This window comes from Cebus imitator, unplaced genomic scaffold (assembly GCF_001604975.1).
Source record: "Cebus imitator isolate Cc_AM_T3 unplaced genomic scaffold, Cebus_imitator-1.0 Scaffold119, whole genome shotgun sequence".
In the NCBI taxonomy this organism is placed as follows: Eukaryota; Metazoa; Chordata; class Mammalia; order Primates; family Cebidae; genus Cebus; species Cebus imitator.
This window is the reverse complement of record NW_016107434.1, coordinates 4308217-4325842: the sequence shown is the minus strand read 5'-3', so window position 1 is coordinate 4325842 and position 17626 is coordinate 4308217. Positions and strand designations below refer to the sequence as shown.

Below are 17626 nucleotides of genomic sequence, written 5' to 3'. Positions count from 1 at the left end.
GACATCTAACTGCTTGGAGTTGTTCTCATGGTGTTATCCCATGTTAGGAAGGCCACAATTTTGATTTAGTCATTACCACCTAATGATTATACTTCTGTATGAGAATTTTTATGTGGATAAGTGTTTTGAACTAAATGGCAATTGTCAGTTTTAAAAGCATTTCAGGGCCGGACATGGTGGCTCACGCCTGTAATCCTAGTACTTTGAGAGGCTGAGGCAGGCGGATCACGAGGTCAAGAGATCAAGACCACCCTGGCCAACACGGTGAAACCCCATCTCTATTAAAAATGCAAAAATTTTACAAAAATAAAAAAAATTGCACCACTGCACTCCAGCCTGGGCGACAGAGCAAGGCTCTGTCTCAAAAAAAAAAAAGTATTTCAGGATGACACTGGGAAAGCAATAAGCAAACATTTTTCAACATCCATAGTGATGCTGTAGAAAGCCTAGCAGCTCATTAGCCTTAGTGACTTTCTGGATGGTGGACCTGTTTTTAAAAGTATAGAATTCCCGAAGGCACATGGAAGTCAAGTAATTAGCACAAGATATAGAGAGCTGATGAGTGGCAGAACCAGGATCCAAACTAAGCATTCTGTGCTCTTAACCCCTATGCCATGATGTTTTTGAAAGCATGCTAACTAGCATTATTTATATTTGTCAACAAGTACAAATAATCTAAGCAGACCCCAATAGGGGCTCAGGTGAATACATCCAATAGAATACTGTACGGACATATAAAAAACAGTGGAAATCTTGAATGCTTAGTGAATAATTACTAAAGAAAAGGTAGCTTGGTTTTATAAATAAATATATGGGTAAATAGAAATAAGTGGGTTATACTTTAGATTCAAAAAATATTTTGACAAAGTTAGTAGTACCTTAAAGTCTGTTTTAAAAACCCTAATAAAGAGCTAAAATACGTAAATAGCCTTGGGGACCTTTAAGTGAATAGCCATTTGTCTGAGCCAGAAGACAATTACAGGACTTAACCATTAGCTCTTGGAATGCAAGAATTTTGGGGGTCCTCTAAGAGTTGTGGTAATTCTCATTTAACAGTTTTATAAATACCTTGAAAGACAATAGTAAGAGAAAAAGCCCCAAGATTTGTAATACATAAAGCCATTAGGGGTAATTTCTTGGTTAGATCTTTGAGTAAGAAATGGTAGATGTGTGTTTGTTTAGTTTTCTGTTGTTCTTTATTTTTTTGTTTTGCTTTGGAGACAGGGTCTCGTTCTGCTGCCCAGACTGGAGTGCAGTGTAACCTCAAACTTCTGGGCTCAAGTGAACCTCCTGTTTTGGCCTCCCAAGTAGCTGGGACTATAGGCATGTGCCTTCATGCCTGGCTATATATACATTTTAGCGGGATATGAAAAAATGAAAATAGTCTTGATCATAATGGTATGATATGCAGAAGATAAAGGGGAATTGTCGACAGATTTTATGCTGGTGAATTCAATGATCTGTTATGTTTTTAAAGGATTTGAGTCCTATGTGGTGTGTTAAAAAATTTAGAAATTAGCAGGAGGTTATGATGATGATTCAGGCAAAATATGATGGTTCCTTAGACTAAGGTAATAATAATTGGAAAGAAGGGGATGGATTACAGGAATATAAGGAGGTTTAGATGATAGTGGGCTGATGAATTAGCTATCTAGGTATGATGGTGAGAGAGGTGTTGATAATGGCCCCCAGAACTCTGACTTGAGTAACTGTGGCTGGAGATGCAATTTGCTGAAATAGGGGAAGCTGGATGAGGAACAGGCTTGAGAAAGGGAAATTAAGAGAAAGAATATTGAACAAAATGGGCTGTGGATCTGGTAAATACTTGAGGCACTTGAAGGAATGGAATATTTTACAATCGTATGTGAGAAGAATACACTGTTACACTCTATTTTTGTAAATAGGTCTTTTTCTTCATTCCTTTGTTTTTCATGATGGTTTTTAACCTTACTTTGTTTTTTCTTGTCTCTGCCACTTACATGTAACACTTACCAATCATAACTTCTCTCTGCGCAAGTATTCCAGTGAGATAGGAAAGGAATTAATGAATCAATCTTTCTGTATGGGGTGTGGTTGGAAATAGCCACTCTAAGAATAAATATGCTGCACTCTGCCCCTCAAATCTGGTTGAGAATCATTTCTTTAAAATTATCTATAAATGGTTTTTGATATGGAACATTTCTCTAATTTCTAAAAAGATTTCTTGGTTACAGTGGTTCATAGGAACACACTCTCCTGAGATGATCAGGCAACTAATTTTCTAGATGAGAATGCTGAGCATCTCAGAGGTTGGCATCCACCCAAACTGCACCCAAGGGTGCAGATCTTGTAACTAGTTAACAGTTGATATGTTAGAACAATAGAACACTAAGAATCAAAATTCTAGTCAGTAATTCCTATGAGACACACCATTTACTTACCAGTTTTAGTAATAAGAGAAATTCTTATCCGTAATGAGAAATGAAATATGTTTTATGGCTGGGCATGGTGGCCCACACCTGTAATCCCAGCAGTTGCAAGATTTAAGAGGCGGGGGCAGGAGGATTGCTTGAGCCCAGGAGTTCGAGACTAGCCTGGGCAACATAGTGAGACTCTGTCTCAATAAAATATCAAAAAATTGGCCAGGCATGGTGGTGCACGCTTGTAATCCCAGCTACTCGGGAGGCTGAGACAGGAGGATTGCTTGAACAATCCTCCTGGAGGTCGAGGCTTCAGTGAGCTTTTTTGCACTACTGTACTCAGCCTGGGCAACAGAGCAAGACCCTGTCTTAAAAAAAAAAAAAAAGAAATATTTTTACAAGAAATGTATTTAATAAGGTATAAATAGTTACATTTTTTTTCTATAAAAAAGCATGTAAAAATGTAAAAAATGTAAACTTGAAAAATGTAAAAAAAGTTACATTTTAAAAATAATTCTGTAAAGACTTCATATTTAAAATTTGATAAGATTGATACTTTAGTCCTCGGTTGAACAGTTAAGCCCCCAAAACATGTGCATCGTTCCAGACACTGGATATATGAGCATGACTAAGGGATAAACTCTGCTCCCAAGAAGTTGACATGGACTGGGGAAGACAAGCACGTCAGGGAATAATGTTATCTTTATGTTATACTCAAGTAGCTATATAGAACAGAAGATAAGATAGGTCTCACACAAAGCAGGAAGTAGCTAGTTTAATCTGGAGAGGTTAGGGAGGTATGTTAAGCTGAGTCAGCTGTAGACATGGGTTAGGTGCTCTTTGAACTTCTTCAGGAGAGTTCATTTTATTTTTTAAGAAGCTCATTTTATTTTTTTTAATTCCAAAGAATTGATAAGAGACTTAGGTGCTAAGAGATGAATGTAGTTCTGAGATTATATATAAAACATTTTTTAATATTTCTAGTGGAAGTGGCAACAAAATCTCTCACAGACACACACATGCACACATGTGCACATGCAAAAGAGACACAGATTCTCTTCCTTGTTTTAACCTAAGTATTCTAGTTACCATAACAACCTGATTGTGGTAGTGCATTTGCTGCTATGCTTGAGGTTATATCAGCAGTTCCATTATAAGCTGCAGTTTTCATGATCCTAAAACTCAATGTCACATTCACAGATGTAACACATGAAATTCCATCTCTTAATTTGATTTTGCCTCACACTTAAATCTCCGGAAATCATTCTCCTCTCTCCCTGTGTTGAAAGAGGTTCGTATATCTGGTTTGTAGGATTCTGCTTTTGTTAATTTGTATTTTTATTGCTAAAAGAAACCTCCATATCTGATCATGGTCTCTTATTTTGTAATGAGGGAGTTGAGGCTCTGAAGGGTCATCCGACAAGACTCTTGCCTTGTCTTGTCACCCTTAATGCAAGTCATCCAACAGGAATTTAGTAGTTAGACACTATTGGACAGATGTTGGAGTTCTGTGTCATCTTCTGCTTAGTGATCTTGTTGATTTTTGGTTAAACCTCACTGTGACATGCCTTTCATTTTTTTTTTTTTTGCATATGTGTCTCTTTGTGTATTTGATGTCTATCCTTTCTTCTATAATAGGATTCATTCTGTTGTCACATTCCGTGTTATGGAAATTTGTTTATATGTCTTTGCAATTTCCACTAAACATTTCTCCAGGGTAGACACCATGCTTTACTTCTTATAATGTCTCCAGCATTTGCTGAGAAGGACCGGCTCTGTCTCTACTTCCTCCTCGTTGTCATTCCAGTTTACCTGGTGTGTGACCTTTCTTGTTGCTTAGTCTTAGTACTAGAACCTAATGACCCTTCTTTTGAGGAGTTGGGGAGTGGATAGTGGTGTGGAGAGAGGAGGGTGCCTCACTCTGCCCCGAGGTAGAGTCTGGGGATTCGAGAGTGTGGTGCCTGGAGGGCCGTGGCTATGACTGAAGTGTAGGAAGCAGTGAGAGAGGCTAAAGAGGCATTAAGGGGCCTGAAGGTACACTTGGATTGGAGTTCCTGCCGAGGAATCTGAACTCTGTTTAGTAGGCAAGAGAGACCTATTGAAAGGTCATAGGCAGGAAGTGATATGAAGAGATTACCTAAAACTGCCACATATTCAGGTCCTTGAAGACTGAAATTTGTATTTAAAAAAGTATGGCATAAATAGGTAATCATTCTATCTAGTAGGAAAATGTAAGGTCAGAGAAGAGAGTACTTAATTCTGCCTTGGGTGCGATGATAGGAAACTCTCACAAAAGAGGTGATGTTTCAGCTGGATATTAAGGGGTAGCTAGGATTGCACCAGGCAGGGAAGTTGGGAAGATGGAATTTTAGACATGAGAAAAAGCTTGATTGAAGAATCGGAGGCAAGAATATGCTTGGCATATCAGGAAAATCTTGACCCTGCTGATGTTGGTGTGGTGCCAGGTCTGAGGGGACCAGTGGCTTGAGAGGAGACTGGATAGGGTGGGCTGAAAGCAGGTCGCCAAAGGTTTTTGGTGCTCCGCTATGGAGTGAAGACTTTATATTGTAGATAGAGGGGAGCTGTGAGCTTTACAAAAATGTAGCTAAAAGAGATGAGCAGACCGAGGGCATAGAGAAATTCATCCTCTAGCAGTTAAGAAGATGAATTGGAAAATGAGAGATGGATGCTATTCTACCAGACCAGGTTAAAAAAAAAAAAAAAACAAATGAAGGTGCCTGTTGAACTTGGATGGTGGGATTAGAAAGAGTCTAAATGGAGGGTAGGAATGAAGAGGAGGCATGTTTCACAGGTAAATTTAGCAGATGTGATTGGCTGTATGGGGAAAAGTGTAAGAAGTAGTTCTGTTAGGTTTTTAATTGTATTTTTTGGAGATAGAGTCTCACTCTGTCACCCAGGCTGGAATGCAGTGGGGCTATCTGGGCTCACTGCACCCTCTGCCTCCCAGATTCAAGTGATTCTCCTCCCTCAGCCATCCGAATACCTGGGATTACAGAAGTGTGCCACCATGCCTGGCTGATTTTTTCGGTATTTTTAGCAGACACGGGGTTTCACCATGTTGGCCTGGCTGGCCTTGAGCTCCTGGCCTTAAGCAACCCACCCACCTGTGCCTCCCAAAGGGCAAGGACTACAGGAGTGAGCAGCTGCACATGGCCAGAAGGTTTCCTATTCAAGCCACTAGGTGAATTATTTTGTGATTTATCAAGGTAAGGAAAACAGGAAGAGAAGACAGATTTGGTTAAAGATAACATTTTGAGGGCCGGGCACGGTGGCTAACACCTGTAATCCCAGCACTTTGGGAGGCCGGGGCAGGCCGATCACAAGGTCAAGATATCGAGACCATCCTGGTCAAATAGTGAAATCCATCCCATCTGTCCTTAAAAAAAAAATTAGCTGGGTATGGTGGCATGCACCCGTAGTCCCAGCTACTCGGGCAGCTGAGGCAGGAGAGTTGCTTGAATCCAGGAAGCGGAGGTTGCAGTGAGCCAAGATCATACCACTGTGCTCCAGCTTGGCTTTGTCTCAAAAAAAAAAAAAAGTACCTCCACATTTTAAAATTTGAGGTATAATTTACATACAAAATGCTCAAATCTTAACAGTTTGATAAGCTTTGATAACTGATGTGCACCTGTGTAACCACCTCTGCAAACTAGTTATGGAGTAGTGGTTCTCAATATTTAGCTTGCATCAGAAACACCTGGAAGGCTTAATGGACCATAAATTGCTATGCCCACTCAGAGTTTCAGATTTAATAGATCTGGGGTGAGGACTGAGAATTCAACTTTGTAACAATTCCCAAGTGCTCCTGGGTCCAGGGACCACTCTTTGGAAACTACTGATATAAAATACCACTGTCATACCAGAAAGGCCCTCTTCTCCCTTTTGCCTCTCTCCCCAGGTAATCACAGTTCTGATTTCTAGCACTGTGATGAGTTAGCCTATTCCTGGACTGCACCAATGGAATTACTCAGTATTCATTTATGTCTGGCTTTTTTTTTCCATACAACATAATGATTTTGAGATTCACCTGTGTTGTTGCATGGGGTTTATTCCCTTTTACCTGCTGACTAGCATTCCATCATGTAATTCATGTGACTATATCACAATTTGTTTATTAGTTCTGTTGACAAACATCTGATTTAGTTTCAATTTTGGGATATTATAAATAAAATTTCTGTGAACATTAATGTACAAGTCTTTTTGTGGTTATATGTTTTCATTTCTCTTAGGTAAATACCTAGGAGAATTGCTGGGTTCAAGGATAAATTTATACTTAATTTTATAAGAAACTGCCAAAATAGTTTTCCATAGTGGTTGTAATATAGTCGAATTGTGATTAAATTTTCATTGACTCTAGTGAAGATCCTAGACATTGGCTACAGTGAAGGAGTTTTTGTCAAAGAACAAAGGTCTATAGTGGGCAAGGAAGCTTGGCAGTGTTACCCTTTGGGATCTACATGTGGCTAACCAACAGTAACCATGGAACTCTTTCACATCCTGAGAGAACTGACACCTATGTTTAGACTTAAAAAAAATGTAGTTCGCCATTCATTCAAAGAACAGTTTTTTTAAAATTATACTTTAAGTTCCGGGGTACATGTGTGGATGGTGCAGAATTGTTACATAGGTATACCCACGCTATGGTAGTTTCCTGCATCCATCTCCCCATCATTTACATTAGGTGTTTCTCTTAATGTTACCCCTCCCCAATACCCCCACCGCCTACTCTCCCTCCCCTAGCCCCCCACCCCTCAAAAGGCCCCAGCGTGTGATGTTCCCCTCCCTGCGTCCATGTCTTTTCATTGTTCAACACCCACTTAGGAGTGACAGCATGTGGTGTTTGGTTTTCTGTTCTTGTGTCAATTTGCTGAGAATGATGGTTTCTAGCTTCATCTATGTCCCTGCAAAGGACGTGAACTCATCCTTTTTTATGGCTGTGTAGTATTCCATGGTGTATGTATGCCACATTTTCTTTATCCAGTCAATCATTGATGGGCATTTGGGTTGGTTCCAATTGTTCGCTATTGTGAACAGTGCTGCAGTGAACATACCTGTGTGTGTGTCTTTATAATAGAACAATTTATAATCATTTGGGTATATACCGAGTAATGAGATGGTTGGGCCAAATGGAATTTCTATTTCTAAATCCTTGTGGAATCACCCACACTGTCTTCCACAATGGTTGAACTAATTTACACTCCCACAAACAGTGTAAAAGGATTCCTGTTTGTCCACATCCTCTCCAGCATCGGTTGTCTCCAGATTTTTTAATGATTGGCATTCAAACTGGCGTGAGATGGTATCTCAATGTGGTTTTGATTTGCATTTTTTTAATGACCAGTGATGAAGAGCTTTTTTTTTCACGTTTGTTGGCTGCATAAATGTCTTCTTTTGTAAAGTATGTGTTCGTAGCCTTGCCCACTTTTTGTTGGGGTTGTTTCTATCTTTTCTTGTAAATCTGTTTAAGTTCTTTGTACATTCTGAATGTTAGCCCTTTGTCAGATGCGTAGATTGCAAAAATTTTTGCCACTTTGTTGGTTGCCGGTTCACTCTAATGATAATTTCTTCTGCTGTGCAGAAGCTGTTAAGTTTGATTGGACCCCATTTGTCTATTTTGGCTTTTGTTGCCATTGCTTTTGGTGTTTTAGTCATGAAGTCCTTGTCTATGCCTATGTCCTGAATGATATTGCCTAGGATTTCTTCTAGGGTTTTTATGATGTTAGGTCTTACATTTAAATATTTAATCCATCTGGAGTTAATTTTTGTATAAGGTGTAAAGAAGGGGTCCAGTTTCAGCTTTCTGCATATGGCTAGCCAGTTTTCCCAACATCATTTATTAAGCAGGAAATCCTTTCCCCATTGCTTGTTTTTGTCAGGTTTGTCAAAGATCAGATGGTTGTAGATGTGTGGCGTTTCTTCCGAGGCCTCTGTTCTGTTCCATTGGTCCATATCTCTGTTTTGGTACCAGTACCATGCTGTTTTGATTACTGTAGCCTTGTAGTATAGTTTGATGTCAGGTAGCATGATTCCTCTAGCTTTGTTTTTTTGCTTAGGATTGTCTTGGCTATATGGGTTCTTTTTTGGTTCCATATGAAGTTTAAGGTGGTTTTTTTCCAGTTCTGTGAAGAAGGTCAGTGGTAGCTTGATGGGGATAGGTTAGCATTGAATCTATAAATTACTTGGGGCAGCATGGCCATTTTCATGATATTGAGTCTTCCTTACCATGAGCATGTTTTCCATCTGTTTGTGTCCTCTTTTATTTCCTTGATCAGTGGTTTGTAGTTCTCCTTGAAGAGACCTCTTCACATTACTTTTAAGTTGTATTCCTAGGTATCCTATTATTTTTGTAGCAATTGTGAATGGGAGTTTGTTCATGATTTGGCTTTTTTTTTTTTTTTTTTTTTTTTTTTTTTTTTTTTTTTTTTTTTTTTTTTTTTTTTTTTTTTTTTTGAGATGGAGTCTTGCTCTTTTGCCAGGCTAGAGTGCAGTGGAGTGATCTTGGCTCACCGCAGCCTCCTCCCCACCCCCACCAGGTTCAGCCTATTCTTCTGCTGCAGCCTCATGAGTAGCTGGTACTACAAGCATGCACCATCACACCGGGCTAATTTTTGTATTTTTAGTAGAGACAGGGTTTCTCCATGTTGGTCAGGGTGGTCTTGAACTCCCGACCTCAGGTGATCTGCCCATCTTGGCCTCCCAAAATACTGGGATTACAGGTGTGAGCCACTGTGTCCCCCCTCAGAGAACAATTATTAACACTTACTGTGTATTCGCCATAGAAGGGCACATGATTCCCGGTACTGCTCTGAGGAGCTCACAGGTAAAACAAATTCTTATACTTTAAGAAGGTGCAAGGCAGTGCCTTCTATCTAAACTCTCTTAGTCCTAGTTTATCTGAATGTTACTTTTCCAGAAATTCTAAACATCAGACAGTGAAGACATAAAAAAACTCGAAAAAGCAAAAACCCCAGAACATTTTAAATCACTGGGGAAAAAGATGGATTTGTCAGTAAAATGGTGTTGGTCCAAGCGGAGTTCACCATCTGGGAAAAAATTGGAATTCAAACCTATCAGGATGATGTCAACATATGCCAAAAAATTTAATGTAAAGCACTATAAAGATATTAGGACAAATCACGGACATATTCTTTTCTAATGTCAGAATCGGGAAGGTGTTTTAAAATATTACACAAAATCCAGAAATATAAAAGACCGTTAAATCTGATTATGTAAAAATGATGAATTCCTGCATGGCAAAACCCACCATAACCAAAGCCAAAAGATAAATGATTGTGTGTGTGTGGGTAGGGGAGGTAGAATTGTGACTCATATTACAGAGAACTAGTTTCCAATATATGTAATGTGTTTTAACAAACCTATTAAAAATGGGCAAAGGCTATGAGCAGAGTGTTCACAGAAAATGAAATGCAAATGGCTCTTAAACATATGAAAAGATGCTCAACCCACTCATGATAAGAGAAATGCAAATTAATTAAACAGAAATACATATTTTCAGTGATTAGATTGACAGAGTTCAGAAAACTTGATGAGGCTACACTGGCAAGGGTGAGGATGTGCAGTGTTGGAGGAGAAGGGCATTTCAAATTGAGAGGAATTGCAGGAGCGGTGAGATGGAAATGGAAAAAGTAGGGCCAGCACATTAGAGCAGGACAGGTGAGGTGATGTAGAGGCAGGCGTGTTGACTTTAGCAAGGAGCGACAGCTGGCGCTCTAATGTCAAGGGAGAAGCAGGGAAACTAGACACAGCTCTACACAGTAACTACAAATGCTAGTCACCACGGAGGCAGACAGCCCTACAGATAACAGCCCAAGGGAGTCACTTACCCCGAAAGTTTACATTATTCCCAGCATTTTCCATTTAAGAAAGCATTACAATAGAATTTTAAATGGAATGAAAATTTAACCCTTAACAAATTATAATTTAAAAATATATTCTTCAGTTATCTCAAATGTAATTTTTGGAGAATGTATTTGAAGATGCTGAATAAATGAAATACATCTCTACTGGTTTAGCTGCTTATTCCTATTCATAGCTTCTCTTATGGTGAGCTACATTACATCACTGAATGTTTAGGACGAAAGTGTACAGTCATGCCTGTGTCTCCCTTTCATTGCAAAGGTAAAGGTAGCATAAATAACTAATTAGGAGAGAGATTAACTATGAATGTTGAATTTTGGAAAAGCAAGTAATGCATGAAATTTAACAGAATGGTGCTTTTCTTTTTAATTCCCATCCCCCCAACATTTCTTATCTTTGTGTGACTTCTGCCTCATCACTCATTTTACTTTCAGAATTGTGAAATTTATAATGCTCCTTAAAATGAAGTTACTATCATTTACCTTTTGGTCTAGGATGTTATAATTCTGTGTGGTACATTATAGTTTCAAGCATTGTACATTGTGGATTATGCCTGTAGATTTATACATATTAGGGACAAATAGGGCACCAAATATTTAATGATATTCTTGATTACTTACATTCCTAAAATAGAATGTAATTACATGTTCAAGCCAACAAGTTAACTTGTTTTACATTTTCCTTCTCACTCACAATTTGGTTGCTCTGTAGAATTTAAAAAATTTTAGCCTTATGCCCAAATATATTTCAATAGTTCCTTGAGTCACTAAGGCAAAAGGTTAAGGGAAAAAAGTATACCTCATAGAATACTTTGAATACTGACCAGCATGGATTGTGTAGTGTTTTCTGACGGTTAAGGTTATAGATTCTATTTTTTAACAATTAAAACTAGCCGGGCATGGTGGCTGATGCCTGTAATCCCAGCACTTTGGGAGGCTGAGGTAGACAGATCACCTGAGGTTGGGAGTTCAAGACCAGCCTGTCCAACATGGAGAAACCCTGTCTCTACTAAAAATACAAAATTTGCCAGGCATTGTGGTGCATGTCTATAATCTCAGCTACTTGGGAAGCTGAGGCAGGAGAATCGCTTGAACCCAGGAGGTGGAGGTTGCGGTAAGCTGAGATTGTGCCATTGCACTCCAGCCTGGGCAAGAAGAACAAAACTCCATTTCCAAAAAAAAAAAAAAGAAAATTAAAAAAGATAATACTGTGGTGTCAGTTAGATAGTATTCTTCATGATATCTGAAAAGCAGGCTTATTTTATATTGAATTCTTGTACAGATGGGCATTATCCAAGATGTATGGTACTCACTCCAGTGCAAAGCTGTGGAAAGATAACCATTTGGTACCTTCCAGGGGCCTTTTCAGAGACTTTTCTGGGTAGAATATCTAATGATTGAGAAAATGTTGATATTTTAACTTGGGTATAGTTTATCTTAGTTAAGAAGAGTTGAGTTTGTGGGATTAGATGCAGATTGAAAAGTCTTATTTTCTAATATAAATATTGGGATGCTTAGGGATCTCTGTGTTCTTGAAGTTGTTTGTTTTTTTTTTCTTTAGCACCTTGTGGACAAGGATGTATGACCTGTCCAACTTGGTGTTTTGGGCATATGTAGGTGTCTTCCTTTAGTGCCCTATTAGGGATTCAAGTATAGTTACTGATTGATTGATAAATTATTGTCCACACTGTTTTCTGTGGTTGGGTAGTTTGAGTTCCATGTGTAGCTCAGTCGTCTCAGAAAATTAGGTAAGATTGTGTAGTTATTATAAAAAATGCATGTTTAATTTTGATTTTTCCATTTATACTATTTTGGGAGGCATTTTTTTAAAAAAGACAATACTCTTATTATTTATGCAATTTCATGTCTTTTTGGAGAATCATTGTAATTTTTTGCCATTGAGTATGTTGGTATCTAAGAAGGGGAAGAAATACTGAAATTGCAGTGAATGAGACTTAATTTCTCATTTTCTGCTAACCAAGTTACTATAGGTGTATCAGTTATGGACAAGCATCTATCTAGACAGATAAAGTAGGATAGATTGAGGAGTCATCTTCTAATGGTTTGGGGAATAGGATGCAAGGTATATTTCTGTCTTTGCTAATGCTTTGCCTCTTCCATCTCCCTCTGTCTGTATCTTTGAACCTGGAGTGATTTTTTCCCCCTTTTTGATGTGGAAGACAGACTGACTTGTCTTGTTGTGTGTGTATGAGACGGAGTCTGGCTCTGTCCGCCAGGCTGGAGTGCAGTGGTGTTACTTGGCTCACTGAAACCTCCACCTCCCAGGTTCAAGCCATTCTCCTGCCTCAGCCTCCTGAGTAGCTGGGACTACAGGTGTGTGCCTCTAGGCCTGGCAAATTTTTTGTATTTTAGTAGAGATGGGATTTCTTGTTATCCAGGATGGTCTTGATCTCCTGACCTCATGATCTGCCTGCCTTGGCCTCCCAAAGTGCTGGGATTACAGGCATGAGCCACTGTGCCGGCTAGACTAACTTACCTTGCTATTGAAGATAATATCATCCCCACCCGTTTGTGAGCTGCTGTTATCTACATATCCACCTTGGTGCAGATTGATTTCTAAAGCTAGACCAGACAGAATTTTGTTCTAAAATACATCTTTTGTGACTGCAGCCACATGAACCCTGAATATCTATACATCTTGCTATTGAAAGCAAATGGATTTTTGAGCTCTAGAGCTCTGCTTACTTGGGTGTAGATGGTGCATTGTGTGTGGTAAGTATTTAGGAAATTAATATTTGGCCTTGGTCTTATCCAGCTTTCCAGGTGGAGTTGAGAGTGATTTATCTGAGAAATAGAAGCATCCTTCTAACTTAAGATACGTTTTTACTCTATTTATCAAACTTTCCTCTCTGCTAGTGTGTTCTTTCCTAAACAGTTTCTTTGTGTAATTATTTTATATTCATTATATGCATGGTATTGTATTAATAGACATGGTTCTGTAACTTAGAGAGTAGCCTTTAGCTCCATCTTTTACCTTGATTTGTTTGTTTGGCTTCTTCTTCGGTGACCCTAATTGGGTAGGTACGTTTTTTGCCTCCTGTGTGAGAGCAGCCAAATAATATTTTTCTTATTCTTATATGGAGGCTGGGGCAGTGCTTGTCATATGGCCTGAAGTAGATGTAGCTTTTTCTTTTTGTCTCAGTCTGTTGCCCAGGCTGGAGTGCAACGGTAGTATCTCAAATTACTGCAATCTCCGCCTCCTGGGTTCAAGTGATTCTCCTGCCTCAGCCTCCGAAGTAGCTGGGATTATAGGTGTACACCACCATGCCCAGCTAATTTTTGTATTTTTTTTTTTTCCCAGTAGAGGAAGAGTTTCCCCATGTTGGCCAGACTGGTCATGAACTCCTAGCCTCAAGTGATCTGCCTGTCTCTGCCTCCCAAAGTGCTGGGATTACAGGTGTGAGCCACCATGCCCAGACAGATGGAGCATTTAGGGTCGCCTTGGTGCACTGGGCTAAAGGGGAGTACCTTAAAATTTTTTATAGCTTCTGAGACCTGATGAACTGTGTGCTGTACAGGTAACTATAATGTACTGTGAACAGTTGTGAACATTATAGTTTTTATTATATGGTTAAATATGTAAAATAAAATTCATTTATAGGAAATAAAAGCAAAAATATCTTTAATATTACATATATATGTAATATCTTTAATATTACATGTATACACCCATATATATGTATATATGCGCACACAGACATATATATACACACAGTTTTTAAATTTATTTTTAAGACGGGTCTCCCTCTTGCCCAGGCTGAAATGAAGTGCCACCACCACAGCTCTGCAGACTTAATCTTCTGGGCCCAAGTGACCCTCCCACCTCAGCCTTGTAAGTAGTTGGGTCAAGTGCACACAACCATGCCCAGCTAATTTTTAATTTTTTTTTTGGGTAAAGACGGGGTCTTGCTGTGTTGCCCAGGCTGGTCTTAAACTCAGGCTCAGGCAGTCCTCCTGCCTCAGCCTCCCAAAATGTTGGAATCACAGGTATCAGCCACTACACTTGGCCTGTTTATATTTTTAAAATAGAAACAGTTTGTTAACTTTTGGTTACTGATTTATTGTTTATTCTAGAACTATTTATTGAAGAACATTGTGTTTGGGCATTGTGCTAGGAGCCTGGTTAAATTGCTGAGGATACAAAGAGGAAGACAACATGGTTTCTGCCTGTAATAGGCAGGGTTCTCTAGAGGGACAGAACTAATAGGATATATGTACATATGAAAGGGAGTTTATTAAGGAGAATTGACTCACACGATCACAAGGGAAGTCCTAAGATAGGCTGTCTGCAAGTTGAGGAGCAAGGAAACCTGTGGTGGATCAGTCTGAGCACCAAAGCCTCAAAGGTAGGGAAGTGGACAGCGCAGCCTTCAGTCTGTGGCCACAGGCCCGGGAGCCCCTGGCAAACTACTGGTGTAGGTTCAATAGTCCAAAGATGAAGAAGTTGGAGTCTGATGGTCAGGGGCAGGAAGCATCCAGCATGGAAGAAAGATGAAGGCCGGAAGACTGACCTAGTCTGCTCTTACCACCTTCTGCCTGCTTTTTCTAGATGCTCTGGCAGCCAAGGGATGGTGCCCACCCAGATTAAGGGTGGGGCTGCCTTTCCCAGTCCGCTGACTCAAATGTTAATCGCCTCTAGCAACGCCCTCACTGACACACCTAGGAACAGTACTTTACATCCTTTGATCCAATCAAGTTAATACTTTATTAACCATCACCCTGCCGTTGAGATTTCAGGCCAGTAGTGTGGTGGGTATGTGTAAGTATCTGACCAATGCCTGATAGAGATACTTAGGTAGAATGCATATGAGAATGAAAGAGGAAGTGAGAGAGCCTCTCGGGGAAATTTGTACAGAGCTATATTCTGACGAGTGTCAATATTTATGTAATGAGCAGAGGAGCAGGGGCAGGAGAAAGAGGCAGAAGGAGGGATTTGGTTAAGAGTATGGTGGAATGGAAAAAGGCAACGGTTTCAAGGAGGAAGTGATCAACACAAAGAAAAGGAGGATGAAGACGTTAAAATTCATCAGCTGTTTTAGCACAGGACACTCTTTGGTGTGGATGGTTCCAGTGGAGTAATGGGCACAGAAGCCATAGTATAGAGGTCTGGAGAATAAATGAGCGGAAATGGGGGTGAGTAGGCACAGCTAGTTGTTTTAAGAAGTTTGTTAGAGAGAAGGCAGAAGGGCTTTCATGGAGAGACAAGTTCAGGGAAAGGGTGCACATGGATGTGTGAAATACTGAAAATCTCTTTTTTTTTTCTTTTTTTGAAATAGAGTCTTGCTCTGTTGCCAGGCTGGAGTACAGTGGCATGATCTTGGCTCACTGCAACCTCTGCCACCCAGATTCAAGTGATTCCCCTGCCTCAGCCTCCTGAGTAGCTGGGATGACAGGCATGTGCCACCACGCCTGGCTAATATTTTGAATTTTAGTAGAGATGGGATTTCACCATGTTGGCCAGGATGGTCTTGATCTCCTGACCTCATGATCCACCCACCTCAAACTCCCAAAGTACTGGGATTACAGGCATGAGCCACTGTACCCAGCCGAAATACTGAAAACCTCTTAAGGCTCGGGAGACTTGAGCTTCCTGGCAGATGGAGGAGAGGAAGCCACAGGAGGTGAAATTGAAGATTAAAGAAAAAGGGATAGCAATGCATGGACCAGGGTCTGAAAGGAAATAGGAGAGGATGTAAGGTACAAATAATTAATGCCTTAGGCCATTTTGTTTTATTTATATCTCAATTCTTTCATCTGCTGGAACTCTAAAGAACAATGTTATACTTACTCCAAGCTGGAGAAGCAGCAAACAATATTAGTAGCTTAATTCCTCACAAAGTTCCGGCGTTACACGTTCAGTTTAAGAAAGATGAATTCAGAAAGAGAATGCATTAGAAACTGCATAGAAGTTAGATAATTTTGGGGGTTTTAAATAGAAAATACACTGGCGGAGATGGATGTAAAGCTGCAGTTTGAGAATTTGTGCGTAGTTAGGTAGATTGGGAAGGAAATTGGTTTCATGTGTGTATAGAACCAATTGGGCAAAATGTCTCCTGCCTTCAGGGAGACAGGTTTGATAAACATGGAAGAGTGTGGGCTAAGATATAATGAGATATGTTAGAGGAGGGAATGGGGAATTAATGAAGGGATTTTTGAAGGCTTGTTTAGACGTTTTGATTCTGGGAATAATGGCCAGAAGTATTAGACTGACATGGTCAAACTATTAATTGTTAATAAATCACTTTAAAAATACTATGAGGAGTGTTTTGAAGTAATTGCAGCCTGAGACACTAAAAAATACTTAACCTGTCTCCCATGCGCAGGCCTTTATAAAGGTTTTGGTGCCGCAGATAGGACCGCCACACAGTCTTTTCAAGGTCTGGCCTTGGCTGAAGTCTCCTGCCACCTGTCACAAGTTCACCCTTGTGGGTTTGTTTTCTTTCTCCTCTCTCCTCTCTTCCCTCCTCTCCTCTTCCTCCCACCCTCTCTCCTGTCCTTTTCTTGCTTTTCTTTCTCTCTTGATGGGGAATTGCTCTGTTGCCCAGGCTGCAGTGCAGTGGTGTAGTCATAGCCAACTGCAGCCTCAGAACCCCTGGGCTCAAGTGATCCTCCTGCCTCAGCCTCGTGAGTAGCTGGGACTAAAAGCATGAGCCACCATGCCTTGCTAATTATTATTATTTTTTGTAGAGACAGGGTCTCGCTATGTTGCCCAGGCTGGCCTTGAACTCTTGGCCTCAAGCTAGTCTCCAGCTTTGGCCTCCCAAAGTGCTGGGATTACAGGTGTGAGCCACTGAGCCCAGCCAGAAATTACTTTAGAAATACTTTGAAGAATGTTTTGAAGCAATTAGAGCCTGGGAGGCTAAAAATTATTTACCTCCCTCCCACATGCAGGCCTTTATAAAAGGTTTGGTGCTGTAGGTAGGAGGGCCACACAGACTCTTCAAGATATGGCTTTGGCTTTAGTTTATTTCCACCTCTCACAAGTTCACCCTTGTGGGTTTTTTCCTTGATGTCTTTTTTTTTTTTCCCTCTCAGCTTAGTGAGGTATAATTGACAAAAATAGTATCTATTCAAGGTGTACAATGTAATGATTTGATATGTGTATGTATAATGTAATGATCTCCAGTCAAATTAACACATCCTTCGTCACATGTGGTTGCCCTGTATGTGTGTGGTGAGACTAGTACGATCAACTCTTAGAAAATTTTAGAAAGGTCAGGTTACCCATAAAGGGAAGCCCATCAGACTCACAGCAGATCCCTCAGCAGAAACCCTACAAGCTAGAAGAGAGTGGGGGCCAATATTCAA

At 40.0% G+C, this 17626-nt stretch overlaps 1 protein-coding gene across 1 annotated transcript in view; it reads left to right on the top strand.

The window, feature by feature from the left end:
- The window catches only part of AVEN (apoptosis and caspase activation inhibitor), a 166302-nt gene that overhangs the window by 71160 nt on the left and 77516 nt on the right, over positions 1-17626 (top strand). The window lies entirely within an intron of this gene.